Consider the following 19,377-nt stretch of genomic DNA (forward strand, 5'->3'; position numbering starts at 1 on the left):
TGGCGAGGGAAGTTTTCTAAGAAGTAACAGCACTCCAGCTGGTCTTAAGGGTTAACTAGCTTCAAGTTAACACACTCTTTATTTGCTGACCATAGCAGACATATCACTGACTTTGAGGAGAGAAGGACCAAAACCTTCCAGGGCCACAGAGGCCGTCAAGTCTTTTTGAAGCCACCGCAGCTTTCTGATTAGCCTAGCAGTTTATTTTTAGTAAAAATTTTTTCTTTGTTTAGGTCACACAAATGATTTTACTGACCTCCCTTTGTATATCTGTGGATCTTGCCCTCCTTTGCAGAAAGAACAGAGTACACCTGCACATCACAAAACAGGAACTGGACTTCTTCATACAACCCCTGAGCACTGAGGTAATATTTGTAGCTGGCACTACAGAGTCTGCACATAATCAAGAAATGTCACATGGGTGCCTGGCTGGCTCAGTTGGCAGAGCGTGTGACTCTCAATCTCAGGGTTGTGAGTTTGAACCCCACATTGGGTGTAGAGATTACTCAAAAATAAAATCTTAAAAAAATAGAAAGAAAGAAAGAAAGAAAGAAAGAAAGAAAGAAAGAAAGAAAGAAAGAGAAAGAAGAAAGAAAGAAAAAGAAAGAAGAAAGAAAGAAAGAAAGAAAGAAAAGAAAGAAAAGAAAGAAAGAAAGAAAGAAAGAAAGAAAGAAAGAAAGAGTTCCAGACCACTGCACTCCCTTTACTAATTAATTGCCCTAAACTCCTTTAAAAACCACTGGGCCAGCAGAAACACTGGAGTTGGCTTTGGGACAAGTGCCCACCTTCTCCCCAGGTGGCTGGATTCCTGAATAAAGCTCAAATTAGCTCAAATTACTTTCCATTCAAAACTGTCTGTTGAATATTGGGCTCTCAAGCCACTGGGCAGCCCAACTTGGAGTTCAGTCACAGAGTGTTAGCAAATAGGGTGATCCATAGTGTTTCTGCTTGTCCCTCTCCCGCTGCTCCCCCCCTCCCCCCCCCCCACACACGCACTCTCTCTCAAATAAATAAATAAAATCTTTAAAAAAATTGTTTGAATGGGTGACAGGCACTGAGAGGGGCGCTTGACAGGATGAGCACTGGGTGTTATACCATATGTTGGCACATCGAACTCCAATAGAAAAATATACATAAAAAAGGTTTTACTGCACTAAAAAATTAATTAAATAAACAAAATAAAAAATAAATGTTTCACTGCACCAAACAAAGGAATAAATGTGTTGATGTTGGGAGACAGCGTTCTCACTGAACAAAACACGGAAATATTGAATGAGAAAGGCAAAAATGTGCCCTGCAGAATTTGATTAAATCCTCTTTTATGCTAAATGGTCCTGGCTTGGACAATAGATTATTTTTTTCATGCTAAGCATAAACTCTGGGAGTCGAGGGCTGGGAGAGCCATCACTGGCTCTTCCATTTGTGCCATATATATAGAATCCAGGGAGAAAAGCACTGTTCTAAGTATATCACTTTACATACTTTAAGTTATTACCTTCTTTTTAAAAAATAGAGATGTTACTATCCTTGCCCATTTTCAAATAAGAAAAATTTAATAAAAATCATCTAAAATCACTCCACAGTAATATAGGAGCCTTGGAATCCAAGCATGGTATTTCCAAATCTCCTACTCTCAGCTCCTATGTTATATCTAACCATGAAGTCTTCTCAGAAGAGGAGGAAGTAAGCAGTATCTTGTCTACAAATTCTCACCCCAGAATCTCAGAAGTCAGGAGACACTCACCTTTCTTTGTGGGTGTGTACACTACATGATTCTGAGGAGGGAGCTGAAGTATTTATTTTAAGGGAGAGGGGAATCACAGATTAGCAACATCACCTTAAAAATCCATTCTCATAACAGGAGAAGCATAAGGAAGGGAAGGGAAGGGAAGAGAAGGGAAAGGAAAAGAAGAGAAAAAAGAAAAAGAAAAAACCAATAGGGAAGGAAGGGAGGGTGAGAGAAGGAGGCAGGCAGGCAGGCAAATCTGGTATTATTCTCAGTAGTAATAAATGAATTTCCAATGTTCAGGAATAATGGCACACTGGGAAAGCCTCCACCTCCCGTTTCCAGCTCCGAGTACATGGTGTTGAAGGGACCCCACACTCTATCTCAGAGGTATCTTTGATGACAGGAACATCAGATCTTAACAGCTCAGATTTGAGGTCTTACGCCTTTTCTGCTGAGCCTCATGTCCACTATAAAATAAAACTATTGGTGTTTTAGGCCCAGTTCCTTGGAGCAGAGCCTGAGATGGAGAAGCTTCCAAAGTATTCTAGTGAGAGAGAACTCTCAGGAAAGAGGAGGGAAGGAGGCTAAGCAAGGGTGTGGTCTTGTCCCAGTCACACAGGGGACCCTGGTGTATACTCTGCAGCACAGTTAGTGTCTCATTGAGGCAACAGCTGGGCTTACAGACTCTAGTTCAGTCATCATTGGCCACTGGACATTCAGGTAACATTGTAGGGGAGTTGCATTACATCTAAGGGTAATTCTGAGAGGGATGCAGATATGAGGCTTTAGCAGCCAACACTCACAGAACCTAGGGTATGGGTACACCAGCCATGTTCAAGGGGTTCCCCTGCTTCAATCTGCCTTTGAGGGGTGCAGAGTCATGAACACCAAAGCAGACTCTATGATATGTCCCCAGATTCCAGTGTGTTATGATGAATGAGCAAAGTTATTGGAAACAAACCTAGTGTGGATAAAGAAGACTAGGCATGAGATAATGAGAACTAATATGGAATAGGAACATGGACATCCAAGTATTTAGGGTCCAGGCTTCCTTTGTCAAAAAAAAAAAAAAAAGCACCATATATAAGGGCAAGAAAGGAGAAGTGAGTTGGTCATTAGAGAGGAAATAGCAGGAGGTCAGATAGGCAGAAAAGGAAGCCCCAAGGTAAGGAAGGATTTCTCCCTTCTTTAGGCATTGGCCTTTAGCCAGGTGGGGAGAAGCAAGGTGGCAACCTTCACATGGTTCCTGCAGATACCAACAACTAATGTTGAAAATAGCTCTTTATTCAGTGGGCTTTTTTGCTGGGCCCTTTGCAGTGCCCTGCCCCTTGTATGGCATGTTTTCTTGTTTCATTTCCTCTGTCACACCAAGGACAGGGTAAGGTCAGACCTGAGCATGTGGGAGGGAATTATCCTGAATTAGAGCCCAAACTCAGGATATCCTGTCTTAATGTCATGGCCTATTTATGACTCTGTCTCAGCACTGACAATGTAGTCAATGGGTGGCTGTATGTCCATTATTGATTCTGGAAAATATATTTACAAATATCTCTCTCCTTAAAAGACTTAGACATAACAACTAACATTCCTTTCCTGGGGTCTAAGAAGAATCTGAGAAGAATATGGCCTATGAATTTTCCTCATACCACCCAAAGCGATGGCTCTCTGTGAATATTCTGAAGAATTGACCACAGTTTCTTTTAAAGATTCTTTTTTACGATTTTAAATAAAATTCATGAGAAAACAGAGAGATTGAGAATGGCAGAGACACAGGCAGAGGGAGAAGCAAGCTCCATGCAGGGAGCCCGACGTGGGACTCGATCCGGGTCTCCAGGATCAGACCCTGGGCTGAAGGCGGCGCTAAACCGCTGAGCCACCCGGGCTGCCCTGACCACAGTTTCTATGTCTGTGCTTAAAGCCAGGCATGTATGTTATTTTATTTATTCCTCATAACACTCCTACAATGAAGGTTCTGTGGTCCCCATTTTTAAAGAAAGCATTTAAAAGATTGGAAGGGAAAGGAGAATCATTCTGGCAAGTCTGATAGGAAGAAAGGATGGACAGGAAGTCTCAGGAAGCCAAGAACAAAAAGGAAGGGAAGGGAAAGATGATAACTCTAAATACAGTACAAACATAAGACATTTTAGTACCCTCCTGAACATCTATACGTTCCTCTATAGTATTCAGATTTAATATAGCACTCCAGCCTTCCCAGGTAGGAAGCATATTAGGAGTCCAAGGTAAAGCTCTAACACTGAAAGTCACTTTTTCTGACATTTTCTAAAAGGGGAAAAAAAGAAAAAAACCTCACCAAGCAGATATCCGATACCTGGATGGTGAGCCTGTCACTGCCAAGGTATGTGCCTGAGAGTGTGAGAAAGCACCTGACCTCGAGTTATAGGTTAGGGACACCATGATCTCATTTCCCATCAGTGCAGCAATTATAATGTCACTGGTAGCAATGACAGTGTCTGCAAGGGGAACCAATAATATCCCTGAAGAACTGTTGGCACAGGTAAAAAGATAAATAAATAATAACATGAGCAATACTTGGGTGAGAAAAATCCAGAGGGACCAATGTACCTTGTAGAGAAACTTTCATGTGATATAAGGAAACAAACGTATCTTGAGGATGGGGTAGAGAGGACTTGCATTGCTTGAATGCAGAGCCTGTGAGGTACAGGATTAATGACAAACTCCCATGTCTCCAAGCTGACATTTTCTTTTTTTTATAAAAGATTTTATTTATTCATGAGAGACACAGAGGGAGAGGCAGAGATACAGGCAGAGGGAGAAGCAGGCTCCCCACAGGGAGCCTAATGCAGGACTCTATCCTAGGACCCCAGGATCATACCCTGAGCCAAAGGCAGATGCTTAACTGCTGAGCATCCCCCCATGCTGATATTTTCATCTACCAGTGTCTCCTCATCTGACTCCACAATTCACGCACCACAGTCTCTCCAGTTGTGCTAGTCTAGGTTCATTGCCTCACCATCAGAGGAAAACTTGACTTTTCATCAGCCAGGGATTCCTTTTGCCCATTAGCCCTATGGGGACTTCTTATTTTCGCACTGCTGAAAAAAAATGATGGCTTGTAAAAGTCCAGCTCTTGAGTTAAATGCCTGATGTCTAAGTGATACACTGAATTTGGACCAATAGATTCCACTATCTGCCATGCATTTTTCTCACTACTTAGTATAGAGCAGGGGTTGGCACACTTCTCCAGTAAAAGGCCAGACAGTAAGAATTTTAGGCAGGGTCTCTGTCACAACTATTCAACTCTGCCATTGCAGTGGGACAGCAGCCATAGACAAGATGTCAACAATCCGGTGTAGCAGTATTCCAATAAAACTTTATTTATGGACATAAAATTTGAATCTTATCACTTTCAACTGTCCATAAATATTGTTCATCTTTCTTTTTTCAATAATTTAAAAATGTAATAACCACTATTCTAAAGCTCATTAGCTGTACAAAACAGGTGATGGGCCAGATTTGGCCTGGGACCATAGTTTTTTGATGCCTGCTATAGATGGATAATCAAAGAGTCAAAATTCTTATTCTAATGAACATTTTATTTGACCAGAGGATACATAGAATAATTAGAATATAAAAAGGTAAAGTTATCCATGTTATAAGGAATGACAAGAACAAAAAGAAGAGTGTTTTTTGAGAACCACTGGTGGGTGATCACGACTTATATATGGATGTAAAGAAGGCCAGTAAGAGAAATTAGTAATTAAGCTACAGTTTAAAAGATGAGAATGAGTGCCCCAGACAAAGACAGGGAGAAAAGGATTCCTGGAAAGTCTGGATGGACAGGAATGGCATTGCAAAGGCCTCAAGAGCAGAGAGTGCTTAGAGGTTTTGAAAGGCATTGAAAGGTCAGAAGTGCAGGAGTATCACTGGCCATTGTTCACCTCCTCTCCCCTCCCCTGAAAGCTTAATTATGATTTAAATATCATTTGGCTGGATCCCCTCTCCTAAGAGTTCCCTCAGATAGTTTAGGTGGTTGGCATAATTGCTAAGTTCCTCCATGTCTGAGATGTCTTTCTCTGTTCCCTGTATATGATGGAGATTTTCCTAGTGTGGCTGTCACTGGTGGTGTCCCACCCAACAGCCATCTCCTTCTTTGATGAAAGAATCACCGTATATTTTTAAAGTTTTTTTATTTAATCCCAGTGAACATACAGTGTTTTATTAGTTTCAGGTGCACAATATAGCAATTCAACGCTTCCATACAACACCCCGTGCTCATCACAAGTGCACTTGTTAACACCATCACTTATTTAACCCATCCCCACTTCCCCTCGGGTAACCAACAGTTTGTACTCTATAGTTAAGAGACTATTTCTTGGTTTGTCTCCCTCTTATGTTTTTCCCTTGGCTTGTTTTGTTTCTTAAATTCCACATGACTGAAATCATTTGGTATTTGTCTTTCTCTGACTTATTTCACTTAGTCTTATACTCTCTAGCCTGATCCATGTCATTGCAAATGGCAAGATTGCATTATTTTTTATGGCTGAATAATATCCCATTATATATATATATATATATATATATATATACCACATCTCATTCAGCAACTGATGGGACACTTGGGCTGCTTCCATACTTGGATATTGTAAATAATGCTGCTATAAACATTGGCGTGCATGTATCCCTTTGAATTAATGGTATTGAATTCTTTGGGTTAAAACTCAGTAGTGTGATTGCTTGATCATAAAGTAGATCTATTTTTAACTTTTTGAGGAACCTCCATACTGTGTTCCACAGTGGCTGCACCAGTTTGCATTCCCACCAGCAGTGCAAGAGGGTTCCCCTTTCTCCACATCCTCACCAACACCAGTTTCCTGTGTTGCTAATTTAAGCCATTTTGATAGGTATGAGGTGATATAGCTCATTGTGGTTTTGATTTGCATTTCCTTGATGATAAGTTATGACAAGCAGTATTGTAGTTTTGATCCAGCAACTCCAGGGGTCTGGTGAGGGTGTGTGGTGACATTACTGGTCTAAGAAAATTACATGAGTGCTTACCACATGCCAGATCCATTGACATGTGATTCACATGAATTATGTAACGTTCAAGCCAAAAACAAAAACAAAAAACCTGTCTGTGGCACATGGGACATTCTCCAGAATAGATTACATACTGGGTCACAAATCAGGTCTCAACCAATACCAAAAGATTGGGATTAATACCTGTATATTTTCAGACCACATGCTTTGAAACTTGAACTGAATCACAAGAGAAAATTTGGAAGGAACTCAAACACTTGGAGGCTAAAGAGCATCCTAGTAAATAATGAATGGGTCAACCATGAAATTAAAGAATTTAAAAAATTCATGGAAACAAATAAAAATGAAAACACAATGGTTCAAAACCTTTGGGACACAGCAAAGGTGGTCCTAAGAGGGAAGTACATAACAATACAAATCTCTCTCAAAAAAATTAGGAAAATCTCAAATACACAAGGTGACATTACACCTAAAGGAGCTGGAGAAAGAACAACAAATGAAGCCTAAACCAAGCAGGAGAAGAGAAGTAATGAAGATTAGAGCAGAAATCCATGAAATAGAAACCAGAAAAGCAGTAGAACAGATCAATGTAACTAGAAGCTGGATCTTTGAAAGAATTAATAAGATAGATAAACCCCTAGCCAGACTTATCAAAAAGAAAGGAGAGGGACGCCTGGGTGGCTCAGCGGTTGGGTGCCTGCCTTTGGCTTGGGTCATGATCACGGGATCCAGGATTGAATCCCACATCAGGCTTCCTGTGAGGAGCCTGCTTCTCCCTCTGCCTGTGTCTCTGCCTCTCTTTCTTCTGTGTCTCTAATGAATAAATAAATAGATCTTAAAAAACAAAAGAAAAGAAAAAGGACCAAATTTAAAAAATCATGAATGAAAGAGGAGAGATCACGACCAACACCAAGGAAATACAAACAATTTTAAGAACACATTATGAGCAACTAAATGCCAACAAATTAAGCAATCTGGAAGAATTGGACGCATTCCTGTAAACTTATAAACTACCAAAACTGAAACAGGAAGAAATAGAAAACTTGAACAGACCAAAAACCAGCAAGGAAATTGAAACGGTTATCAAAAATCTCCCAACAAACAAGAGTCTAGGGCCAGATGGTTTTCCAGGGGAGTTCTACCAAACACTTAAAGAACTAATATCTATCCTTCTGTTTCAGTATATGTGCTGCCAAACTGAGCATATCTTCTGAAGCTGTTTCAAAATACAGAAATGGAAGGAAAACTTCCAAACTCGTTCTGTGAGACCAGCATTACCTTGATCCCCAAATCAGACAAAGCCCTCATTAAACAAGAGAATTACAGACTGATAACCCTGATGAACATGGATGCCAAAATTCTCACCAAGATACTAGCCAATAGAATCCAACAGTACTTTAAAGGGATTATTCACCATAACCAAGTGGGATTTATTCCTGAGCTGCAAGAATGGTCCAACATTTGCAAATCAATCAATATTATATGTTACATTAATAAAAGAAAGGACAAGAACCATATGATGCTCTTAACTGATGCAGAAAAAGCATTTGACAAAATACAAAGACTTTCTTGATTAAAATTCTCCACAGTGTAGGGATGGAGGGAACATACCTCAATATCATAAAAGCCATGTATTAGAAGCCCACAGTGAATATCATTCTCAATGGAGAAAAACTGAGAGCTTTTCCCCTAAGGTCAGGAACACCACAGGGATGCCCACTCTCACCACTGTTGTTCACAACAGTACTAGAAATCCTAGCCTCAGCAATCAGACAACAAAAAGAAATAAAAGACATTCAAATTGACAAAGAAGTCAAACTCTCCCTCTTTGCCGATGACATGATACTATATGTGGAAAACTCAAAAGACTCCACCCCAAAATTGCTAGAACTCATTCAGGGATTCACCAACATGGCAGGATATAAAATCAATGCACAGAAATCAGTTGCATATCTATAGATTAACAATGAGACAGAAGAAACAGAAATTAAGGAATCAACCTCATTTACAATTGCACCAAAAACCATACGATACCTAGGAATAGATCTAATCAAAGAGGTAAAGGATCTCTACTCTAAAAACCACAGAACACTTATGAAAGAAATTGAGGAAGACACAAACAAATGGAAAAACATTCCAAGCTCATGGATTGGAAGAATAAATATTGTGAAAATACCTATGCTACCCAGAGCAATCTACACATTCAATGGAATCCCTATCAAAATGCCATCAACATTTTTCACAGAGCTGAAACAAATAATCCTAAAATTTGTATGGAACTAGCAAAGACTCTAAATAGCCAAGAAGAAAACCAAAGCTGGTGGCATCACAATGCCAGACGTCAAGCTCTGTTACAAAGCTGTAATCATCAAGACAGTATGGTACTGGCACAAAAACAGACATGTAGATCAAAGGAACAGAATCCAGAAGGGAACCTCAACTCTATGGTCAACTAATCTTTGACCAAGCAGGAAAGAATATCCAATGGAAAAATGACAGTCTATTCAATAAATAGTGCTGGGAAAATTGGACATCCACATTTAAAAGAATGAAACTGGACATTTTCTTACACCATACACAAAAATAAATTCAAAATGAATGAAAGACTAAATGTGAGACAAGAATCTATCAAAATCCTAGGGGAGAACACAGGCAACAACCTCTTCGACCTCAGCCACAGCAACTTCTTGCCCGTCATGTCTCCAAAGGAAAGTGAAGTAAAAGCAAAAATGAACTATTGGGACTTCATCAAGATAAAAGGCTTCTGCACAGCAAAAACAGACAACAAAACTAAAAGGCAACCTACAGGGAGAAGATATTTGCAAATGACATATCAGATAAAGGGCTAGTATCCAAAATCTACAAAGAACTGGGCAGCCCACGTGGCTCAGTGTTTTAGCGCTGCCTTCAGCCCAGGGCCTGATCCTAGAGACCCGGGATCGAGTCCCACATTGGGCTCCCTGCATGGAGCTTGCTTCTCCCTCTGACTGTGTCTCTGCCTCTCTCTCTGTGTGTGTCTCTCATGAATAAATAAGTAAAAGTAAATAAATAAATAAATAAATAAATAAATAATAAATAAATAAACAAATAAAATCTACAAAGAACTTATCAAACTCAACAAAAAAACAAAGAATCCAGTCAAGAAATGGGCAGAAGACATGGATAGATATTCCTCCAAAGAAGACATACAAATGGCCAACAGACACATTTAAAAATGTTCCACATCGGGCAACCCCGGGTGGCTCAGCGGTTTAGCGCCGCCTTCGGCCCAGGGCCTGATCCTGGAGACCTGGATTGAGTCCCGCGTCAGGCTCCCTGCGTGGAACCTGCTTCTCCCTCTGCCTGTGTCTCTGCCTCTGTGTGTGTGTGTGTCTCTCATGAATAAATAAATAAATAAAATCTTTAAAAAAAATGTTCCACATCACTTGGCATCAGGTAAATACAAATCAAAACCCCAAGAGATACCATCTCACACCGATCAGAATGGCTAAAATTAAAAGTCAGGAAACAACAATGTTGGTGAGGATGCAGAGAAAGAGGAACCCTCGTACACTGTTGTTGGGAGTACAAGCTGGTACAGCCACTCTGGAAAACAGTATTGAGGTTCCTCAAGAAGTTAAAAATAGAGCTACCCCTATGACCCAGAAATTGCACTATTAAATATTTACCCCAAAGATACAAATGTAGTGATCCAAGTAGGCACCTACACCCCAATGTTCACAGAGGCAATGTCCACAATAGCCCAACTGTGGAAAGAGCCAAGATGTCTATCAACAGAAGAATTGATAAAGAAGATGTGAGATAAATATCCAGATAGATAGATAGAGATAGAGATAGATATAATGGAATACTACTCAGCCATCAGAAAGAATGAACACTTACCGTTGACATCAATGTGAATGGAAGTGGAGGGATTATGCTGAGCAATAAAGTCAATCAGAGAAAGATAATATGGTTTCCCTCTTATATGCAATATAAGAAACAGTGCAAAGGATCATAGGAGAAGGGAGGGAAACCTGAATGGGAAGTCATCAGGGAGGGAGAAAAACCATGAGAGACTCTTAACTATAGAAACAAACAGGATTGCTGGAGGGGAGCAGGGTGGATGGGTAATTGGGTGGAGGGCCTTAAGGAGGGAACATGATGTGATGAGCACTGGGTGTTATATGCAACTGATAAACTATTGAACACTACATCTGATACTAATGATGTAATATATGTTGGCTAATTGAATTTGAATTTTAAAAAAGAAAGAAGATGTTAAAACAAAACGAAATGAAAAGATTACAGTATTTCTCCTTCAAAGTGAGCATAATAGTACACTTTACCAGAAGAGGGCGCGAGTGGGACATTTAGAAGCAAGAGGACCGACTTTGAGAACTACCCCCATCCCCAACAATCAACAAAAACAATAAATCAAGCATACAAAAACAATAATTTGTAATGATTGTCAATTCCCACAGTGTGAACAGTCCAATCATGGCCAATTTCTAGCTACCAAAGTAGTATCACTAAAAGTGGAGCTAGAAAGGGATGTGCAGTAGTACACAATCATATGGTATTTCTGTCATACAGACACTATAGACATAATCTCAAGAGCACAGATAATTAATAAGAAAGTGATTCGTTTGACTCTGTTACCTTAGTTTTTAATATATTTATTTACATTTACATAATTAAAAAATAATGGTTGTGTTTAACACAAGTCTCAAATTCTCTGAGAATCTGCCAGTAGGAACTGGCTTCTGCACACCCGTGCATCCATCTACCACCACTCCATTATATCAGGCACCCAAGCGCCTAGGCACCCCCCCAACACACCCCCCCACACACTGCCTCTGGTGTTCCCAGTGCTACTCCAAGGGCTGGGGCACCTCAGCGGCCACCACTGCCTTACTGACACTCGTCCTGGATGTGTACTCAGTGACCTGACGCTGAAATACTCCACAGTGCAAGGCTGGCACAAGCCAACACCTGTGCATTGGGACACCAACTACAACTACCAGGAACTCCCCAAGCCAGGCCATTCAATGACCCTTACGTTTTCTAGTATCCTGCTTTTCTGGCACTGAGCTACATTTCCCATAGGCCACCGCGCCTTGGGTCTCTGAAGTCCCCTAGAGCATTCTCATGGTTCTTGGGTTCGCATGTGAGCAGAAATCAACTCAGATTGAGAAGACATTGACTCAGGCACAGAGGGCTGTAGGAATGCTGGCCTTGGCCCACAGTGGGAGTAGGAGGAAGGAGGTGCTGGAGGTGAACATGAGCAGCTGAAGAAGGTGATGGTGTGGCAGACTTGAGGGTGACAAGGGCAAAATAGGGTCAGAGTGTCTCCCTAGTCACACGTGATGGAGCAACAGGTGTGAGACAAGACTGGAGTGTGTCTCTGTTATGGTGAGGCACAAATATGGTAGTAGAGGTTGTGTGTGAACATTGTGTGTGATAGACTCAAGAGTGTGTCTCACTGTGTGAAAGGTGATGTTGCATTTGCATGACTGCACATGACAGGCCAAGGATGTCCTATTTTGGGCAGAGTGGTATGTGTGTGCATTGAAATCATTTAGCTTTTCAAAAATGGCCCACAGAGAGGGAAGAGGAGAGTCACATTGAGAAAAGACCCCTTACCAACTCCAGGATTTTTATTTAGGAGTGAAGCAAATGATATCTACCATTTGCTTTTAATGGTTCATTAGAGATGATAGATAGATAGATAGATAGATAGATAGATAGATAGATAGATGATAGATAGCAAAAACAACCACAAATTATTCACTTTTGTTACTGCCCTTCCACAAAGACTGTCTGCTAGCCTTGTGACTCGTTCTGGCCAATGGGACAAGTTAGCAAACATAACTTGAGCAGAGGCATGAAAAGCACTTGTTTATTGGAAGTTGCCCTTTCTTGCTACCCTTTGGAACCTTGCCACTCCCATATGAAAGAAGTCCTGTCTAGCCTGCTGAAGGTTGAAAGACCATTTAGAGGAGAACTAGGCCTGGATGACAGCCAGCCAAGTACTAGTCTTGTAACTGAGGTCATCTTAGATCATCCAGCCACCATTGGATCCACCAGCTGACCATAGACACATGATAGATCGTAGGAGAGATGGATCAAGTCAACGCATACTAAAACATAAAATGGAGCTGCCATCTTGCATCCCCGCGTGTGTGCACCTAATTTCAGCTGGTCCGCCAGAGATCCCCTGAGCACCAACCCTATTCCCCAGCATGGTCCCATTTCCACTCCAACAAGATGAAAGAAGCTATCACGAACCAGGAGAAACTCGCCAAACTGCAAGCACAAGTGCGCATTGGTGGAAAAGGAACTGCTCACCAAAAGAAGGTGGTTCATAGAACAGCTACAGCAGATGATAAAAACTTCAGTTCTCCTTAAAGAAGTTAGGGGTAAACAATATCTCTGGTATTGAAGAAGTGAATGTGTTCACAAGCCAAGGAACAGTGATCCACTTTAACAACCCTAAAGTTCAGGCATCGCTGGCAGTGAACACTTTCACCATTACAGGCCATGCTGAGACAAAGCAGCTGACAGAAATGCTATTCAGTATCTTAAACCAGCTTGGTGCAGACAGTCTGACTAGTTTAAGAAGATTGGCTGAAGCTCTGCCCAAACAATCTGTGGATGGAGAAGCACCACTTGCTACCGGAGAGGAGGATGATGATGAAGTTCCAGATCTTGTGGAGAATTTTTTTCCTTTTTTTTAAATTTTTAATTGGAGTTCAATTTGCCAACATATATCATATCACCCAGTGCTCATCCTGTCAAGTGCCCCCCTCAGTGCCCATCACCCAGTCACCCCAACCCCCCGCCCACCTCCCTTTCCACTACCCCTTGTTCGCTTCCCGGAGTTAGGAATCTCTCATGTTCTGTCATCCAACCTGATATTTTCACTCATTTTCTCTCCTTTCCCCTTTATTCCCTTTCACTATTTGTTATATTCCCCAAATGAATGAGACCATATAATGTTTGTCCTTCTCTGATTGACTTATTTCACTCAGCGTAATACCTTCCACTTCCATATCTTGTGGAGAATTTTGATGAAGCTTCCAAGAATGAAGCAAACTGAATTGAGTCAACTTCTGAAGAAGATAAAACTTGAAGAAGTTACTGGGAGCTGCTATTTTATATTATGACTGCTTTTTAAAATTTTGTTCATGGATCTGTTAAAATCTAGATCTCTAATATTTTTAAGCCCAAGCCCCTTGGACACTGCAGCTCTTTTCAGTCTTTGCTTATACACAATTCATTCTTTGCAGCTAATTAAGCTGAAGAAGCCTGGGAATAAAGTTTGAAACAAGGTTAATAAAGTTCTTTGCCTAGGGAAAAAAATTAAAATAAAAAAACATAAAATGCTTGTTGTTTTAAGCCACTAAGTTTTATTTGCAGTTTGTTATGCATCAAAAGCTAAATGATGTAGAAACATAGATAAACAAATACGACAAATGCTAATAATTTCTATCTAGATGGTAGATATATAGACAATCATTGAACTAATATTTCAAAAGCTTTGCACCTTTAAATTTTTTCACAATAAAACTTGGGAAAATAGCCTTTATTTTCATGATATCATGATTCTCTACCATTCCATATAATCCTTTGTTTCAAATCTAACCTATGAAGCATTGCTTATATTATGTTAATTCAAAATATTCACTTCTTGACTTTCTTTTAGAACTTTGTTAAGCAAAAAGGATAATATTTAGTAATTCTTTATTAACATATTTTAGACCTGTATCAGAACTACATAAATGCTGCCAAAGAAGGGTTTGGTCATGCTGTTGGGGTCTAATAGCCTTCTATATGTCTGCTGTAATTTTAAAAAAATATTTTTTCTTGTTAAAATACTCATATCTTGGAGAAACCTGGGTGGTTCAGCGGTTTAGTGCCTGCCTTCAGCCTAGGGTGTGATCGTGGAGTCCCGATATTGAGTACCACATGGGGCTCCCTGCATGGAGCCTGCTTTTCCCTCTCTCTCTGTCTCTCATGAATAAACAAACGAGAGACATTTATTCATGTCTCTCTCTCTCTGTATCTGTCTCTCATGAATACATAAATGAAATCTTTAAAAAAATACCTATCCTTCTCAAATTATTCCCCAAAATTGAAGAAGATGAAACACATCCAAACTCATTTTGCTAAGTGAATGTTACCCTGATACCAAAAACAAAGACACTACAAAAAACCAAAAGACCAATATCTCTGATGAACATAGGTGCAAAAATTTTCAACAAAATATCAGCAACCTGAATTCAATAATACATTAAAAGGATCATATACCATGGCCAAGCAGGTTTGATTCCAGGAACGCAAGAATAGTTTAACATCCACAAATCAATTGATCTGATACACAACGTTAACAACATGAAAGATAAAAATCATATGAACATTTCAATAGATACAGAAAAAGCATGTGACAAAATTCAACATCCATTATAACAGAAATTCTATTTAAAAAAGTGGATATAGAATGAATGTACCTCAACAAAATAAAGGCCATATATGACAAACTCACAACTAACATTATACTCAATAGTGAAGAGCTGAAAGCTTTTCCTCTAAGATCAGAAACAAGACAAGGATGCCCACTCTCACCGCTTTTATTCAACATAGTATTGGAATTGTCCTAGCCATGGCAATTTGGCAAGAAAAAGACATAAAAGTCATCCAAATTAGAAGAAAGAAGTAAAACTGCCACTATTTGCAGATGACATGATACTATATATATAAAACCCAAAAGATGCTATAAAAGAAAACCCTATTAGAACTAATAAATGAATTTAGTGAAGTTGTGAGATACAAAATTAGTATATAGAAAAATGCTGCATTTCTATATACTAATAATGAACTATCAAAAAGAGAAATTAAGAAAACAATCCCATTTACAGTTGTATCAAAAAAAAATAAATGCCTAGGAATAAATTTAACCAAGGAGTTAGAAGACCTGTACTCTCAAAACTATAAGACATTGATGAAAGAAATTGAAAACAACATAAATAAATGAAAAGATATACCATGTTCATTGATTAGAAGAATTAGTGTTGTTAAAATGTCCATACTATTCAAAGCAACCATAGATTCAATGCAATTCCTATCAAAATACCAATGGCATTTTTCACAGAACTAGAACAAATAATCCTAAAATTTTTATGGAACCACAAAAGACCCTCAATAGCCAAAGAAATCTTGAGAAAAAACAAAGATGGAGATATCCCACTCCCTGATTTCAAACTATACTACAAAGTTATAGTAATTAAAGCATTCTGGTACTGGCACAAAAACAGGAACAGAGATCAATGGATCAGAATAGAGCCCAGAAATAAGTCCACACTTATATGATCAATTAATTTATGACAAATGAGGCAAGGACATACAATGCAGGGGGTGTAGGGGAATGGTCTCTTCAACAAATGGCGTTGGGAAAACTGGACTGCTACATCCAAAAGAATGAAACTAAACCACCTTCTTACACCATATACCAAAATAAACTCAAAACTGATTAAAGACTTAAATGTAAGATCTGAAACCATAAAACTTCTAGAAAAAAACACACCCAGTAAGCTTTTTGACATCAGTCTAAGCAATATTTTTTAAAATATTGAATTTATGGGAGGAGGGCGGGGGGTGGGAGTGAATGGGTGACGGGCACTGGGTATTATTCTGTATGTTAGTAAATTGAACACCAATAAAAAAAAATAAAATAAAATAAAAAAAAAATAAACTTCATCCCATTACCAGAAAAAAAAAATAATAAAATAAAATAAAATATTGAATTTATTTATTCATGAGAGACACAGAGAGAGGCAGAGACATAGGCAGAAGGAGAAGCAGACTCCCTGTGGGGAGCCCAATGCAGGACTTGATCCCAGGACCCCAAGATCATGACCTGAGCCAAAGGCAGATGCTCAACCACTGAGCCACACAGGTGCCACTAAGCAATATTTTTTTTTGGTGTTTCCCCATATAAGGGAAACAAAAGCAAAAATAAACAAATGGGACTACAGCAAACTAAAAAGCTTTTGCACAGTGAAGGAAACCATCAACAAAATGAAAAAGCAACCTACTGGTCCAGAGAGATGAGGATAGACAAAAATTTTACACACCTGACCAGACCCCCCACTTCCCAATAGTCAAAATCATGAAGAGGGGGAGAGAAGGCCAGGTGGATGCCAGAAATCCGAAATCCACTCCTCCCCAAGCACAAGCACCAGAACCGATGCCCAACCCACTGCCTGCTCCTTCACTTCTTTCAGAGAGCTGAAAGGCAACAACAGACAAAGCCCGTATTATAGGAGGAAAAGACAGGAGACTGAGATGAAGGAACAGGAGGAGGTAGAGGTGGAGGTGGAAGGTTGGAAGGTAATGGATAAGAAAAAAGAAAAGAGGGACGCCTGGGTGGCTCAGTGGTTGAGTGTCTGCCTTTTGCTCAGGGCGTGATCCCCGGTTTCTGGGGTCCAGTCCTGCACCAGGCTCCCCAAGAAGAGCCTGCTTCTCCCTCTGTCTGTGTCTCTGCCTCTCTCTGTGTCTCTCATGAATAAATAAATAAATCTTTAGAAAAAAAAGAAAAGAAAAAGCAACCTATTAAATGGGAAAGATACTTGCAAATGATATATCCAAGAAGTTGATACTCAAAATATATAAAGAACTCATACAACTCAATGTCTAAAACAAACGACCTGGGCAGAGGGCCTGAATAGACATCGTTCCAGAGAAAGTATCTGGACATATCAAAAGATGCTCAATCTCACTCATGATCAGGGGAATGCAAATGAAAACCGTGGTAAGATACGACCTCACATCTGTCAGAATGGCCAGTATCAAAAAGACAAGAAATAGCAAGTGTTGGCAAGGATGTGGAAAAAAGGGAACCTTCATGCACAATGGGTCATAATGGTAAATTAATGTAAATTTGTGCAGCCACTATGAAAAACAGTATGAAGTTTCCTCAAAAAAAATTCTTTTAAATCTAATTACCATGCAATCACAAAAAAAAAAAAAAAAAAAAAAAAAAAAAAAAGAATTACCACACAATCTAGCAATTCCACTTCTGGGTACTTATCCAAAGAAAACAAAACACTAAGTTGGAAAGATACATGTACCCCTAAGTTAATTGCTGCATTATTTACAATAGCCAAGATATGGAAGCATTTAAGTGTCCATTGATGGATAAATGGATAAAGAAGTTATATATATATAACTTCTAATATTATGGAATATTACTCAACCCTTAAAAACGAAAAAAAATGAAATCTTGCCTTTGTGACTAGGATGGATAAGTGGATAAAGAATTTATATATATAACTTCTATATATGTATATATGTATATACAATGGAATATTACTCAACCCTTAAAAATGAAATCTTGCCTTTGTGACTACATAATGGACCTACACGGTAGTATGCTATGTCAAATAAGTCAGACAGAGAAAGACAAATATTATCTTATTTCACTTAAATGTGGAATCTAAAAATAAAACAAACAAACAAAACAAAGACTCAAATACAGAGAACAAGCTAGTAGTTGGCAAAGGACGGGGCAGGGAAAAGAGGGGATTGAAATAGATGAAAGAGATTAAGAGGTACAAACTTACAGTTATAAAATAAGTCAGAGGAATGTAATGTACAGCACAGAAAATATAGTCAATAATATTGTAATAACTTTGGTGACAGAGGGTAACAGACCAATTGCGGTGATCATTTCATAATGCATAAAAACATTGAACACTATCTTGCACACCTGAAACTAGTATCATAGTGTATGTCAATTATAATTGAATTTTAAAAACATTAAAACTAATGGAAGATAGGCAAGGCCTACAGTAAATACTATAAAATACTGGCTTTGAAAAATTGAAGACATAAATAAATGGACAGATATATATTCATGGATAGGAAGACTCTGTATTTTTGGCCTGTCAGTGCTCCCCCAAATGAATCTATAGATTCAACACAATTCTAATAAAAATGCCAGCCAGCTTTTTAAAATATAAATTGACAAGATAATTCTAAAATTTATATAGAAAGGCTTAGAGTAGCCCTGACGATCTTTAAGAAAAAGGAGGAAGACTTATACCACTTTATTTCAAGATTTATTCTAGAGCTACACTAATTTAGTTACCATTGTAAAGACCTAAGGATAAACAAATACATTGATGGAATAAACCATATAACAATGAATATGCCCTGGTAGCAACCAAACAGAACCAATAATGGCTACAGAGTTATGCAATGTCCTGTAGGTCCCCTGCACTGTCTCGGTTTTGTTGACAAGTTTTGAGGAGGCCCAGAGTGGCTGGTGAGGAGCTAAGCTGGTTGGAGTTGGAGGCGGTGGGGGAGCAATGGACTGCCTGCCTGAGAGCTACAAGGTCTCCAGGGAGACCAGCGTGGATGCAGTGAACATGGCCAGAGAAATCAGGGGAAGACAAGAGTAGATTTGCCAGATAGAGCACATAAAAATACAGGACACTGGGCCACTTGGCTGGCTCAGTCAGTAGAGCATGTGATTTATAATCTTGGGGTTGTAAGTTTGAGCCCCACGTTGGGTGTAGGGATTACTTTAAAAAAATAAAATCTTAAAAAAAAAGGACACCTAATAAAATTTGAATTTTAGATAATTA

At 39.2% G+C, this 19,377-nt stretch overlaps 1 protein-coding gene, 1 non-coding gene and 1 pseudogene across 2 annotated transcripts in view; all 3 read left to right on the forward strand.

Moving 5' to 3' along the window:
• The window catches only part of LYPD5 (LY6/PLAUR domain containing 5), a 61,010-nt gene that overhangs the window by 25,398 nt on the left and 16,235 nt on the right, over window positions 1-19,377 (forward strand). The window lies entirely within an intron of this gene.
• On the forward strand, window positions 424-496 carry TRNAE-CUC (transfer RNA glutamic acid (anticodon CUC)). The gene has a single exon. It is a non-coding gene; the product is annotated as a tRNA-Glu (tRNA).
• On the forward strand, window positions 12,998-14,070 carry LOC112643894 (transcription factor BTF3-like; annotated as a pseudogene).

Source organism: Canis lupus, chromosome 1 (genome assembly GCF_003254725.2).
Source record: "Canis lupus dingo isolate Sandy chromosome 1, ASM325472v2, whole genome shotgun sequence".
Classification (NCBI taxonomy): Eukaryota; Metazoa; Chordata; class Mammalia; order Carnivora; family Canidae; genus Canis; species Canis lupus.